The 15870-nt window shown below is 41.7% G+C and overlaps 1 pseudogene; it reads left to right on the forward strand.

The window, feature by feature from the left end:
• Window positions 1-517: 517 nt before the first annotated feature.
• Window positions 518-2314, forward strand: LOC138392343 (tigger transposable element-derived protein 1-like; annotated as a pseudogene).
• Window positions 2315-15870: the final 13556 nt, after the last annotated feature.

Below are 15870 nucleotides of genomic sequence, written 5' to 3' on the forward strand. Positions count from 1 at the left end.
TAATTCTCACAATATTTCAAACTTTTATTATTAGTTGTATAGGTGTTATGGTGATCTGTGATCAGTGATCTTTGATATTACTATTGTAATCATTTTGGAGCACCACAAATCATACCCACATAAAATAGCTCATTTAATCGATAAATATTGTGTGTGTTCTTAACTGTTCCACCAACCTGCCATTCTCCCATCTCTCTCCCTATACACAGGCCTCCCTATTCCCTGAGACACAATACCATTGAAGTTAGGCCAATTAGCAACCCTACAATGGCCTGTTGCCCTGGGTAGAGTGCAGTGGCATCATCATAGCTCACTGCAACCTCAAACTCCTCAATCTTCCTGACTCAGCCTCCTGAGTAGCTGGGACTACACAGTAGCTTCATGATGCCAGCTTAATTTTTCTGTTTTTAGTAGAGATGGGGTCTCTCTCTTGCTTAGGCTGATCTTAAACTCCTGAGCTCAAGCAATCCTGCTGCCTTGGACTCCCAGAGTGCTAGGATTACAGGTGTGAGCCACCATGTCCAGCCTCATACACCTCACTTTAAATCAAAGGCTTGAAATAATTAAACTTAATGAGGGAGACATGTTGAAAGATCAGATAGGCCAAAAAGCTAGGCCTCTTGAGCCAAACAATTAGCCAAGTTGTGAATGCAAAGGAAAAGTTCTTTTTTTTTTTTCTTTTTTCTTTTTCACCAGTCAACATAAGTAAGAAAAAGTTCTTGAAGGAAATTAAAAGTGTTCCTCCAGTGAACACATGAATAATGAGAAAGCAAAACAGCCGTAATTCTGATATGAAGAAAGATTTAGTGGTCTGGAGAGAGGATCAAACCAGCCACATTTCCTTGAGCCAAAACCTAATCCAGGGAGAGGCCCTAATTCTCTTCAATCCTATCAAGGCTGAGAGAGGTGAGGAGACTGCAGAAGATAGCAGAGGTTGGTTCATGAGGTTTAAGGAAAGAAGATATCTCTATAACATAAAAGTGCAAGGTAAAGCAACAAGTGCTGATGGAGAAGCTGCAGCAAATTATCCAAAAGATCTAAGATCATCAATGGAAGTGGTTACATTAAACAGCAGATTTTTAATGTAGACAAAACAGCCTTCTATTGGAAGAAGATGCCATCTAGGACTTTTCTAGCTAGAGAGAAGTCAATACCTGGCTTCAAACGTTCAAAGTACAGACTGACTCTCTTGTTACGGGCTAATATAGCTGGTGACTTTAAGTTGAAGCTAATGCTTATTTACCATTCTGAAAATCCTAGGGCCCTTAAGAATTATGCTAAATCTACTCCGCCCATGCTCTATCAATGGAACAGCAAAGCCTGGATGACAATACATCTATTTACAGCATGGTTTACTGAATATTTTAAGTTGTTGAGAACTACTGCTCAGAAAAGAAAAAGATTTTTTTCAAAATATTACTGCTTATTGACAATGGACCTGGTCACCCAAGAGTTCTGCTGGAGATGTACAAGGCAATTAATGCTGTGCTCATCCCTGCTAACATAATACCCATTCTGCAGCTCATGGATCAAGAACTAATTTTAATTTTCAAGTCTTATTATTTAAGAAATATATTTTGTAAGGTTATAGCTTCCATAGGTAGTGATTCCTCTGATGGATCTGGGCAAAGTAAATTGAAAACCTTTTGGAAAGGACTCACCATTCTAGATTCCACTAATAACATTCATGATTCATAGAAGGAGATCAAAATATCAACATTAACAGGAGTTTGTAAGAAGTTGATTCCAACTCTCATGGATGACTTTCAAGACTTCAAGACTTCAGTGGAGGAGGTAGCTGCTGATATGGTAAAAATAGCAAGAGAACTAGAATTAGAAGTGGAGCCTGAAGATATGACTGAATTGCTGGAATCTCGTGATAACACCCGAACAGATGAAGAGTTGCTTCTTATGGATAGGCAAAGAAAGTGGTTTCTTGAGATGGAATCCACTCCTGGTGAAGACACTGTGAACACTGTCGAAATGACAACAAAGGATTTAGAATATTGTACAAATTTAGTTGATAAAGCAGCAGCAGGCTTTGACAGGACTGACTCGAGTTTTGAAAGAATTTCTACTGCAGGTAAAATGCTATCAAATAGCATCACATGCTACAGAGAAATCATTTATGAAAGGAAGAGTCAATCGGTGCAGCAAACTTCATTGTTTTTTATTTTATAGAGAAATGCCATAGCCATCCCAACTTTTAGCAACCACTATCCTGAACAGTCAGCAGCCAACAACATTGAGGTTAGATCCTCCATCAGCAAAAAGATTACGACTTGCTGAAGGTGCAGATGACAGCATTTTTTAGCCATAAAGTATTTTTTAATTAAGGTATGTACTTTTTTAGATATGGTGCTATTTCATACTTAATGGACTGTTATATAGTGTAAACATAACTTTTATATGCACTGAGAAACCAAAAATTTCATGTGACTCACTTTATTTATTATGGTATTCACTTTATTGTGGCAGTTTGGCACCTCCAAGGTATGACTGTATGGTGGCCAAAAATATGACTTTAATCGCTACAATGGAGAGTACCAACCTCTCTCCCAGTTCTCTAATTGAAAGGAAGTCTGGGTCCCTTTGAGAAAGAACTCTGCAGCACTGCCACTAGTATGTACTGAAAATCTTCCTCCAAGTCTTCTCTGCGGAGATCTGTGGCCATTTCCTAAAATGACTGTGTGCTGGAGAAATATCCAAGTTTCTCAGGGATATCTAAACACTAGTTCTAAATTGATGTTAATTCCTGGGACCCAAAATATGACTGCAGTTCACCAGGTTAAGTGGGGGCTTATGGTGGCCAGGTAAAAAAATGGAGTCTTAACTCAAGTTTGAATCACAATGGGGCAAGTAGGGCCATAGAACCACCCTGTCATGATTTCATCCTGAATGTATAATTAAAATAGAGATACTGGTAATTGGCAGGATTCTTCATATTGGCTCTCTGATTCTAGAATATGAACCATTATAGTATGAAGGGCCTAGTTGAAGCCCTTAGAAACCCTCCCTCCACCCTCACACACCAGGATAGTAAACAAAAATATTGCTTCCTTGGGGAAGGGGAAGGGGGGGTTACAGAGATTAATGACACCAATAAAGGTCTGAAAGAAGCAGGGGTGATGAAAGCTATCTCATGCCAATTGAACTTGCCTGTTTGGCCTGTGAAGAAGGCAGGTAGATCTTGGAGAATGACTGCAAATTATTATAAATTTAACCAGGTAATGCCTCCACTTGCACCTGCTCTTCCATATGTAGTACCTTTACTGGAGCAAATCCACACAGCTCTTGGAACATGGTATGCAGCTATTGTCCTAGCAAATGCTTATGTCTCTGTAAAATTGTCAAGGAACACCAGAAGCAGTTTGCTTTTACTTGGCAGGGCCAACAACATCCCTTTATGGTCTTCTGTCAAGGCTACATGGGCCGGTTGCAGTGGCTCACGCCTGTAATCCTAGCACTCTCGGAGGCCGAGGTGGGAGGATCGTTTGAGCTCAGGAGTTCGCGAGACCAGCCTGAGCAAGAGCGAGACCCCATCTCTACTAAAAATAGAAAGAAATTAGCTGGACAACTAAAAATATATAGAAAAAATTAGCCAGGCATGGTGGCACATGCCTGTAGTCCCAGCTACTCGGGAGGCTGAGGCAGAAGGATTGCTTGAGCCCAGGAGTTTGAGGTTGCTGTGAGCTAGGCTGACGCCACAGCACTCTACCCCAGGCAACAGAGTGAGACTGTGTCTCAAAAAAAAAAAAAAAAGGTTACATCAATTCTCTTGATCTCTGCCATAATACAGTCTACAGAACATTGAGCATCTGGACCTCCCAGTTAGCATAATGTTTATCCAGTACATTGATGAGAGTATGTTGATTGTACCTGAGGAGCAGGAATTAGCAAGGTCTTTAACTGTCTTTATGAGATATATACAAACCAGAGGATGGGAGATAAATTCCACCCCTGGCATCACTTTCCATATCAATCAAGTGCCAGTTATTAAATTACTGTCTCAGCTTGAAACTCACCCATTTTTAATCTACTTGGATGCTGGAGCTGAGACTTTGAAAACCATTATTTCTTTGCTTTGTAAGCTGGCTGCTCTGTCTTACTTTGCTAATTGGGTTTTCCAGAGGGAGATCCCCTGGCTGAAGGAAGGACAAGAGACTTGCTGCTGCTGCTGCTTCTTCTTCTTTTTTTTTTTTTTTTAGAGAGAGGGTCTCACTCTGTCACCCAGCCTCGAACTCCTGGGCTCAAGCAAAGCAATCACCCTGCTTCAGCCTCCTGAGTACCTAGGACTACAGGTGCATGCCACCATGCCCAGCTATTTTTAAATTTTTTTGTAGAGATGGGGGTCTCACTATGTTGCCCAGGCTGGTCTCAAACTCCTGGCTTCAAGAGATCCTCCTGCCTTGGCCTCCCAACATGCTGGGATTACAGGCATGAGCCACCAGACCTGGAACTTGCTTCTTCTTGTCTACTGCCTGACTGCTTCTTGTAGCCCTTTGCTTTCTGTGTGCTTCACCTAGTAATGCTCCTTCATCCTGGCGGCAACATTTCCTTTTTGTAGCAATAGCTAAATCCAGTTTGTAGTTTTTCTGTATTCCTGAAGTTTTCATTACTCAAAGACATCAACAGCAGCCATCCAGTGCTCCTGCCTCAGAGGTCTGGGTCCCAGACCCCTGGGTCCCATGGAGCCCCTCCTCTAAGTTCAGAGACACCAATAGCAGCTGAGCAGTGCCTTCTCCTTAGTGACCTGAATTTCAGCTCTGTGGGGCCACTTCTCTTAAGTTTCTGAGTTTTCCCCTTTGTTTCCTTTGGGTTTTTCCCCCCCATCCCTAAAGGTGCAGCAGTTGCTATCTCTGTGATACCTTAGATTTATCTTTTTACCTTTTTACTTAACAACTTCATATCCAGTTAATAATTCTTTGTTAAAATATCTTTGCAAATAACTGGTGTGGTTTCTATCTCCTGTTTGGATACTGACAGTGAAATGAAGTTAGTAAAAGTTAAAGTTTTTATAAAATTTAAGAAAAATTACAACCATGGGAAGGCAACACATGACTCAATTATACTTCAGTCACTCTCAGCTCTTATATATTCTATTTGTGCTGTATTAATTTATACTTATAACTATGCCCAAGTAATTTCAAATGCAAGGGATTGGATTATCAAGGATAGTACCATGATTTCTTCTCTTTTTTTGACCCACCTTTCTTTTTATGCACTCTTTTTCAACAAGCTTAGCTATATAAACTGCAGTCTTTTAAGTGACAAACTTCATTTGGTGTGCGATGAATGAGTTACAGATATACTGCAAGATAGTTATCTATTCAGCTCTAGGAGTGGCCTGAAAGAACTGGAATGGTTGGTACCATCAGGTAATTCATTCCTGGCCAGAAGCAGTGTGATCTAGGGATTCTCAGAGAACAACCCGAAAGAATCAGGGCCTCATGACCCACCCTTGTTTGCCCCATGGTCCTACTGGGGCAAGCACAATGAAGAACTTGCTAAGCAAAGCCAAAGAATATTCCACTACCAAGGCATCACTTTCAGAAACCAGCTGCAGTTCACATGGCTGTCCATCATAAACATTGTGCCTTGGAGCTACTGGAGGAGTACATCTTCCATGTACCAAAGGAACAGGACTCACAGCCTCAGGTGTGGCCAGGAAAGGCAGGGAGGCCTCCTAAATACTCCTGATGGACTCAGCTCCAAAATCGCTCTCTTCATGTATATTTAATTCTTCTCTTTGTTTATATCTGATGTGCTCTCTTAGTTATGTTCAAGCTAGCTGCAGAATTATTGCTCTAATAACACAGCACATACTCTGCAAATCAGACCTTTGTCATTATTTTGCAACATACACTTGATATGAAAGTATTTGAGTGGATTTTAAATCCAGTCACATTACCACAGTATATTTCCACATTACATTTGCCAATGGGAAAAAAAGTAAGAGTTGTTAGGGTCAAATATAATTTATACTTATAATTTTGGAATTGTGAAAATTGTTTTAAAAATTTTTATCACCTACTTGTATGAACTAAGTTCTCCTCAATAATTAATGCCAAGTATTTGAAGAGATCACTGTTAAACTATCTTGTTCAAGAATTGCATGTGGTAATTCCAATCAGAAAACCCTGTATAAAAAATGTTATGTTTACAGAAGCAATCTCAGGTTTTTCATTAAAGTTTTGAGAAGACTCTATTTAGAAACTTACACAAATTCAGCTGGCTGGGTGCAGTGGCTCATCCTTGTCATTCCAGTGCCTTGAGAAGCCAAGGTGGGAGGATCACTTGAGGCCAGGAGTTCAAGACCAGCCTGGGCAACATAGCGAGACCTCATCTCTACAACAACAACAACAACAACAACAACATAATAATAATAATGATAATAAAAACTTAGCTGGACATGGTGGTTGGTGCCTGTAGTCCCAGCTACTCCAGAAGCTGAAGAAGGATTGCTTGAGCCTAGGAGTTCGAGGCTGCAGTGAGCTATCATTGTACAACTGCACTCCAGCCTGGACAACAGAGCAAGACTCTGTCTCTAAAAAAAAAGGAAACAAACAAACAAACAACACAAAAAATCTTATAAAAATTCAATGCTGTGTGTGGAAACTAAAAAAAAATTATAAATTCTATATTTAATGCCTTCCTTAATGTTTTATTTTTCTCATTAAAAATATGTAACAAAAACAAATTTTTTCACCAAGCTCCACATAGTTGCCTCTAAATCTCCTTTAATTTATTCATGTACTGTACAAATATTATTTCTACAGATGTCATGATGTGTAAAAAAGGTTGAGAATCATTGCTTTAACCTTTAAATCAGGATTATTAACCTGGGATCCCCTTGATGGATTTCAGTGGGTGTGTGAAATGTACAAGTGCATCTTTCTGAAGAAAAGGTCAATCATTTTTATCAGATTCTCAAAGCCTAAGAACCAGTTAAGCTCAGGGATTTCAAGTTCCCCTATAATTTTGTTAACAAAACCACAAGGTGGGGGGAGATTCCCTCTGTTGCTTGCTGCACAGCCAGCCAATTAATGAGAAAATGAGGATTGTCCAGGAAGAAAGGAGATTTATTGTGGAGGATGTGACAACTGGGATGTGGGAGGAATGGACTACTTCAAATCCACCTCCCCCATCAACAGGGTTGGGGTTTTTTCTAGAGGTGAAATGAATAATGCATGAAATGTATGAGCAACATTACATGTTTGGGGTGGAGTGTAGGGCACCCAAGCACAATGAGAAATCATGCTAGTACATATGTTGCATGATAAAAAGATGGCAGATAAGTCCCTCCCAGGGTAGAGATTTTAATAATATAATGAGCTAGGGGTTAATATGGTCATTCTTTCAGTCTTGTGTGCAGGCAGGATGTGAGGAGTAGGCTGCACAGCAGGTCCTTGGGCCCAATCTGTGGTGGGGTGTCCCTTATCTTGTCTTCCCTGGACAACCAGGTGGTGTAAGTCTTTGTAGTTATCTCATGGCTGCAAGGAAGCTCCACCGTTTCTGGGAGGGGAAATAACTCAAAAGGGGGATCAGTAAAACAGAAAATTACAAAGTCTGCTCAGCAGATCTTCCTGGCCTGGGAACTTGAAACATAAGAGAACTACAAAAAGGCATTTTTGTTCATGGAGTGGGTTACAATTTCACCCCCCAAAAAGTATTGATACAAGTTAAGGGTTATGTGGATTCCAGTGGTACAACCAGTCCTCCAATATGATAGGTGGGAAGAGTGAAGGTGTTTCCTGTTTTGGGAATCCTGCTCTCGGCTTCTCTATTCTCAAATTCAGATAGGATAGTAAAAGGATCCTAGGATCTTCACTCTATTAAAACTATTAATAGATACCCCCTCTCTCAGATCATTAGAAAACCAAGCAGGAACCAGGGTGGAGCCCAGGGAAGAGTAGGTATAAATGGGGCACAGAGCACAGATTTCAAATGCTCACTGTGATCCAGCTCCATTCACAAAGTGACAATGTTGGGATCTTCGGCCAAAGCCTGAAAGCCAATACCATAAAGAGTACATTTGCCCAGACCTTCTCCTCTGTGTTTCTACAGAACTTTGTAGGCATCAAAGCTTTTCCTATATATCTATCTATAGATCTCCTTTGGAGCCTAGCATAAGTGACAGAAGCCACAATACCACTAAATTACACTGTAATTTTCTGTTGATGTGCTTTTTCCTGCTAATAGGCTATGAGCCCCTAAGAGGTAAACATTTATTTTGTTCTTAAAACAGTTTCTAGTATATAATACACACTCAATAAATATTTTCTCAATTAAAGGTAAATAAATTAATGAACATACATCAATAATTTCTAAATCATAGTTTCCTGAAAAGGTAACATACCAGGAAGAGATATTTCCCCTGCAAATTAATAAATTAACTTCCTAGGTGGGCGTGGTGGCTCACGCCTGTAATCCTAACATTCTGGGAGGCCGAGGCGGGAAGATCACTCGGTCAGGAGTTCAAGACCAGCCTGCGCAAGAGCAAGAGCAAGACCCCGTCTCTACTAAAAACAAAAAGAAATTCTCTAGTAAAAATAGAAAGAAATGATCTAGACAGCTAAAAATATATATAGAAAAAAATTAGCCGGGCATGGTGGCACACGCCTGTAGTCCCAGCTACTAGGGAGGCTGAGGCAGGAGGATTGCTTGAGCCCAGGAGTTTGAGGTTGCTGTGAGCTAAGCTGACTCCACGGCACTCTAGCCCGGGTAACAGAGCAAGACTCTGTCTCAAAAACAACAACAACAACAACAACAACAAACAAACAAACAAAAAAACTTCCTGATACAAACTTAATGTGAATTTGGGTAATTTATAATCCAATTTTGACTGGGATTTTATCATTTTAGATAAGTGGAACAAAAATGTTCCACACTTACACTAATCTACTTTTCCTACTATCAAGAAAAGGCATGCATCATATCTTTTTGTTATTTTATCCCTTTTTTTCTTGAATCTATTTTCTGCACATAGGGTATACTCAACAAAAGCTAACTGAACTTGGAACAAACCTTAGAGAATAAGAAAGTTATCTTAATTACATACAGGGTTTTACAGTTTACACTGCACCTTACCATACCTTATTTCAAAAATCCTGTAAGTTAGCGTTCCATTGTAGAGAAGGAGGAACTAAAGTCGAAAAAGTTCAAGACATTTTCGTGAGGTTTTACAGAGCAGGAACTAGAAACCAGGTCTTCTGACTCCTACAGTAGTGCTCTTTCCGACTGTAAGGTTAATGGACTTAAGCCTCTCATCTTCCAAAAGAATTTCTTGAGTCTGTTACTACACAAAAGTAGGTAATCAGTGTTGCCATTCCTGAGTCAGTTAAGAGAATCAACATACAAGTACATTACTAAGGCCTATGGATTTGAAAAATGCTTTTTCTAGAATGATACTTTGGTTCATAAACCACAGATATTACATTTATTTCAGTTCATTCAGTTTTCAGCTATGCATATTTCTTGGCTATGTATATAGCTTCCTGTTTTGTCTCATGCATTGGTTCAAAGTTCTTACTTCTGAACCTTGCCTTCTCTTTTCCTGTTTACTAAGTAGCTCTGGGAAAAACACAGTCAGATTGTTTAATCTGTGAACCATACATCTTTGTTTAATTTTGTCTCCAAGGCACCTTTGATCACCACCAGGGGGCAAAAGCCTACCAGCTGGCTTCTCTGCAATACACTCTGTATAGGACTGTACAGTACAGAGACCCTCAGAGTCTGATGCTTGATGGAACCTCCCTGCTAATTATTTCAACCACAGGGCCCCAGGGAGAGAACAAAGGCTCAGCACAGAGGGCTCTTGTGGCACTTAACCGTACAGCAGCCAGAAAGAGCTCACGATGGCCCTGTCAGTTTAAAAGGAGCAATGAGATCCAAGAGTGTTTGAGTGACAAACAGGAGGAGGTGGGTTTCAATAACTGCAAACTCCTGTGTGTGTGTTTTCTACAGCTTTGGTATGTATGGTGGTATTTACCAGCTCATCCACTCAAATTGAGAAATAGCTTTGTCAACTCTCTTTCTCTGTGTAAATAATCAATGGTATTTACATTGTGCGATTTTTTTTCCTTTTTAATCTTGATTTTCCATTACATTCTAGGCTTATGTTCTGCTAACAGTTTACCTTTTAGAAAATTATTCCCTTAAAATATTTTTTAATCTACATTTTTCCATATGTCTATAAAATAATGAAACTTAAGAGATGAAGGAGAAGAAAGCTCAATGAGCAAATCCTGTTTAATTAAGACCATTTCTTCACAGCAGGAAGCAAGTGGGAGGTAAATAGCAGGTTGGACCCTTACAACTCTGAGCCCAGCTTTTTCGGACTCCCAAGCTCACTCAGCTTCTCTTCATCTCAGGAATAATGAATGAGTCTTTACATTAGTAATAGAGGAAGTATGAGGGTACCATGAAGCTTTCCTGGGTATAAAACTGAAAATCGTTCTTTCCAAAAGTCTCATCTTAAAACACAGACTGAAGGGTGGGAAAGCTCAGAACAAGCCCCCGCGACCCGGGTCAAAGGAGGGTAAACTGGTCTCCCGGTCTGGCCCAGACCCATCCACGCCCAGTGAAAGCGTTTGAAACCCCGCAGAGCCCTTTGCCACCAGAAAAGTGTTTGCTTTAGGATTTCCAGCTCTGTTTTTTTTCTCTAAGGTTGGTTAAGCCATGCGTCCCACCTCATAAAATGGTTGTCTCTGAAGAGTGAGGACTCCTGCGGCCCCCAGCCCCGGGACCCCTCACGCGGCTGGCTCCCCCCAGCCCGCGCCCCCGCCCCAGCCCCACTCCACGGCACCCCGCGCGCGCAAACGGCACGACTGCAGCGTCAAGAAGGAAACCCGGGAGGGGGCGGCGGCCCGAGGCGCACGCACTCGGCCGGCTTCCGGCAACTCAAGGGTTACGACGAGGCGGCGGCGCGCGCCGAGGGGAGAGGCGGTTGCTGACAGGTGGCGCCTGCGCACTGGGAGCACTCATTGTGCCCCGCAGCTGCCGAACCGCCCGCCAGCCCGCCCGCCGCCTGTTCGGCGCGTCAGTCCGCGAGAGTCCGGTGGTGGGTGCTGAGCCTGCGGCCGTTCCCGCGTCCTCTTCCTCCTCCCCGTCCCCCCTCACCCCTACCCTGCATCCCTTTCCCCATCCCGGCTCCGTCACCCTCCCGTCCCCCACACTCAGGACGAGAATGCCCTGCCCGGAACAACCCAGCAGCGCCTAGATGGCTTTGGTCACGGTCCAGCGGTCGCCTACCCCCAGCACCACCTCCAGCCCCTGCGCCTCGGTGAGTCCTTCCTGGCGGCCGCTGTGCTTGCTTCTGTCACTGCGGCTCCGCTTTGCCTCAGCGGGTCCCGCCGAACGCCACTGCGCACGCGCCGCGCCGCTTCCCAGGCCTTGGCGCTCGGCTGCCGCGAACCCCCCCACACCCCCATCTTAAAGACAAGCAGCAGGAACTACAGGACGTTGGTTTTTGCCCCTATGACCCTGAGCACCTAGCTCCTCACAGTCCTCGCCCTGAAATCCCCTGTGGCATGCCTTCCTATGGCTTGAGTACTTCCTTTTGGTAATGAGTCATTCTTGCTTTTCACCCTCCCCCTTCTTTTACCCTCTGTTGCTCTGCTGCAGGGAGGGGACCTCGAGACGCCTGCGTTGCCCCTTACCCACACCCACATCCCCTTACTCATACCATTTCATGGGCCCGTGTAGTATTTGCACACTGCACACCCTTCTTCGGACTCGCCAGGGTGTGTGCCTCTCCCCTAGTCACTTGCTGGCTTTCTTGTGCTCTGTACCGTTCAGGCTTCTTTGGACTGCTGAACGGTAGTTACTGCTTGGTTTCTTCCCTCCCGTGAAGGGTGGCAGCGGTCTCCTCTGCTTCTTGGACCTCTCACCTTTCCTCTACGAGGTCCGGAAGCATCTGGTGCTCCTTGATGATCAGTGCCAATTCATTTCCATCTTAGACATTTATGCCTTACGCTCATTACTCATGATCGTTCTTGTTCTTGGGTCGTGTTTGTATGGCTCGTTACTTCAGATGCCTTTGCCAATAAAGCATGCTTCCAGAAGGAAAATACCCAGTAACCAGCCTTTCCCTGCTGGGCCCATCTTTGCCTTCTCTCCTCGCCCCACCCCCACTCCTTTACACTCCATTCTCTTTAGGCTTCATTTTTGAATATCATTTTTAAAATGAAATATTGCAAAATTGGCTTTAAAAAACAAACATCCAGATGTTTTAGAGAGCAATAGACTGAATGAAAATATGAGCAATTGGGAAAACCATCTTGAACTTTCTACAGAATTGTAATTTTTTAAACTTGTGAATTTGGTGGTATCAAATTGCAAAACCGGTATTCAATAAACAATGTCAATTTCTACTTTAAAAAATCAGGTTACTCTTAATATTTATATGTTAACTGAGGTGTGAGCTTTGATATTGAAAAGATGCTGGCTTGCGATTTCAATATAGTTTCCTGAATTTCAAAATTTTGTTGTGCATAGTGGTAGTTTCTTCTTTTCTGAGCTTTTACATTTTGTGTGACCAAATTGACAACTATGTCTTAATTCAAGAAGTGGGTTATATTTCAGAGATTAACTCATGTTGTGTGGTTTCAGAGAGCAGAACTAGGATCCTTAGGTAGAAGTTCAGGGAGGCAGATTTCCAGTGATTGTAAGAAAGAATCAACAATGGAGTACACTGCCTTGCAAAATAGTCAGTGCCCATTGCTGAAAGTATTCAAGCAAAGGCTGGAGGACCTTTTGCCTGGGAGATAGTATAAAGAATTCCTGCAATGGAGGACTTATAAGGCTCTTTCTGAGTCTTTAAGATTCTGTAATTTGAGAATAAAGTAATTCAAAGCTGGTAAAACATTTCAGGATCCTCTGAAGACAAGTATCATAGGTATAGAAATTTAATGTAGTTTATTCTTATGTGTAGTTTTCTTATTCTAGTCTTTGGAAAGTCATTAACATACCATCAAACCATCTTATTAATAATTAATTCCACTAGTAAACTCTTTGGTTTGTGGTTACTAGGTCTGATTTTGGCTGAGAAAGTAATTGCAGGTTAGTAGACTCATGCCAGTAAACTGAAAATCAGTATTATAGTAACATTATTTTCCCTGGGCATTGTTGAAAATAGTTTATTCTGTGATAATAATAATATATGTATATAAAGTTTTCTTCATGCCAATTTTATTTTAATGTATTTCTCAGAGACAAGGGTCTCGCTCTGTCTGCCCAGGCTGGAATGCAGTGGCGCCATCATAGCTAACTGCAACCTGAAACTCTTGGGTTCAAGCGATCTGCCTACCTCAATCTCCTGAGTAGCCGGGGCCACAGGCACATGGCACCATGCCTGGCTAGTTTTTCTATTTTTTGGTAGAGATGGAGTCTCACTAGGTTGCCCAGGCTAGCCTTGAACTCCTAGTCTTAAGCAATCCTCCTGCCTTGGGCTCCCAAAGTGCTAGGATTACAGGCATGAACCACTATGCCTAGCCCCATCTTTAACATTTTTAAGTGTAGCGTTCAGTGGTAAATACATTTATATTCTTTTTTGCCCCTTCACCGTCCCTCCCCCCTCCCCTTCCCATCTCTGGTAACCACCAATCCACTGTCTATCTTCATGAGATCCACTCTTTTAGCTCCCACATATGAGTGAATACATGTGATAATTGTCTTTCTCTGTGAGCTTATTCCACTTAACATAATGGCCTCCAGTTCCATCCATGTTGCTGCAAATGACAGGCTTTTGTTCTTTCATTCATTTTTATGGCTGAATAATATTCCACTGTGTATACATACCACATTTTCTTTATCTATTCATCCGTTGATGGACACTTAGGTTGATTCCATATTTTGGGTATTGTGAGTAGTGGTGCAATAAACATGGGAGAGCAGACAGTCTCTTTGATATATTGATTTCCTTTCTTTTGGATAATATACCCAGTAGTGGAATTGCTGGATCATATGGTAGTTGTATTTTTTGAGGAGCCTCCATACTTTTCTCCATAGTGACTGTACTAATTTATATTCCCCCCAACAGTATACAAGGGTTCCCCTTTCTCTACATCCTTGCCAGCATCTTTTTGCCTGTGTTTTTGTTATAAGCCATTTTAACTGGAGTGAGATGATAATCACGTTTTGGTTTTGATTTGCATTTCTCTGATGATTAGTGATGTTGAGCATTTTTTCATGTACCTGTTGGCCATTTATCATACTAATTTTCTTGAAGTGAATGATTAGTATATAGTAAGGCCGTATGTACTTGATATGACTTCGTTAGCCAAAACTGGAGTTACTTTAGAATCTTGAGATATGTTAATCATCACTTTTTTTTTTTTTTTTTTTTTGAGACAGGGTCTTGCTCTGTCTCCCGGGGTAGAGTGCAGTGGCATGATCCTAGCTTACTACCACCTCAAACTCCTATGCTCCAGCAATCCTCCTGCCTTAGCCTCCCAAGAAGCTGGGACTACACCTCCAGCTAATTTTTTTTTTCTGTTTTTTGTAGAAAAGAACGGGGTCTTACTTTTGCTCAGCCTGGTCTTGAACTCCTAGCCTCAAGTGATCCTCCCGCCTTGGCTTCCCAAAGTGTTAGGATTACAGGTGTGTGCCACCGTGCCTGGCCAATAGTCACTTTTGATATAGGTAATTAAACTGATCCTGTAGTAAGTTCAGTTGTTGAGCTAAATGGTATTTCCATATCTACTAGCCTGGTTTTTTCAGTGGTTTATACTTGGCCCTACATGCGAAGAAGGGAATCTTGAGGCTGGCGAATGTACACAACATTGTTAGCATAACTCATAGGCCAGTTCCCTTTCATTTTAAATTGTCTTCCTAGTTGACTCCATCCTGAGCTGTGTTAAGCCAAGTTGTATCATGGTCCTTATACTCCAGTGTTTGGCTGCTGTCTGACTTCCATGTATTTTATTGCTGCATCTCTTGCTGCATGAATAGATTGGGTTGTTTGTTTTAAAAGAGAGAGAGCACAAAAAGAATCTAGAGAACGATGAAAGAAGAGATTTATTTTGTGAGGCTGGAAATTTAAATTTTTAAGTTAATTACTTTAAGCATTCTATTATACTTATCCACTATAGGATGCAGGACATTTTAATACTGTCAGCTCTTTAGTATTGTTTCATTAGGCATTAAACAATCTAGTTGTGAGTAGCCATTGTAGATACTAAGATGTGTAAGATATTGACCTGTCCATCAGGGTCATGTAATCTGGGGGCTGGGGGCAAAAGAGGAAGAAGAAACATGAGGTGAGAGGGAGGAAAGGAGAGTGAGGGTAATGATACCGTATGTACCTGAAGAGCCAGTTTGTAATGGCCGTAAGTATTGTCTGAATTCAGATTAGGATAAATTCACTCATGGCAATGGTAATAATAAGAGTAATAACAATATTTAACATCTTTTGGTTCCTCGTCTGTGCCAGGCATCATGCTAATTACTTTATGTGAATTAACTCATTTACTCCTCACAATTTGCCTAAGAGAAGTGGCTCTTATCCCCATCTTACAAATGAAGAAACTGAGGCAAAGAGATATTTAAAGAATGTGCCCAGTGTCACTCTGCCAGTAAGTGGTTGGAGTTGTAATTCTAACCCAGATGTGCCTAACTTTAGAATCTGCCATCTTTTCCTCCTTGGTGATTGAGAAGTATACATAGTAGGTGGCTCACAAACTAGTTCTTGAAGGATGGATTGAATTTCCATAGGCCAAGGTGGAAGCTGTGATGAGGAAAGTATTCCAGGTGGAGAGAAAAGGTGGGTGCACTAAGACTTGGAAAGCAGAAAAGTCCAAGGCATATCTGAAGGAATTAAATAGATCAATTTGAAGAAAGATTTGTTTGGGAGAGTAGAAAGCAATAAAA

The sequence above is a fragment of the Eulemur rufifrons genome, chromosome 9, assembly GCF_041146395.1.
Source record: "Eulemur rufifrons isolate Redbay chromosome 9, OSU_ERuf_1, whole genome shotgun sequence".
Classification (NCBI taxonomy): Eukaryota; Metazoa; Chordata; class Mammalia; order Primates; family Lemuridae; genus Eulemur; species Eulemur rufifrons.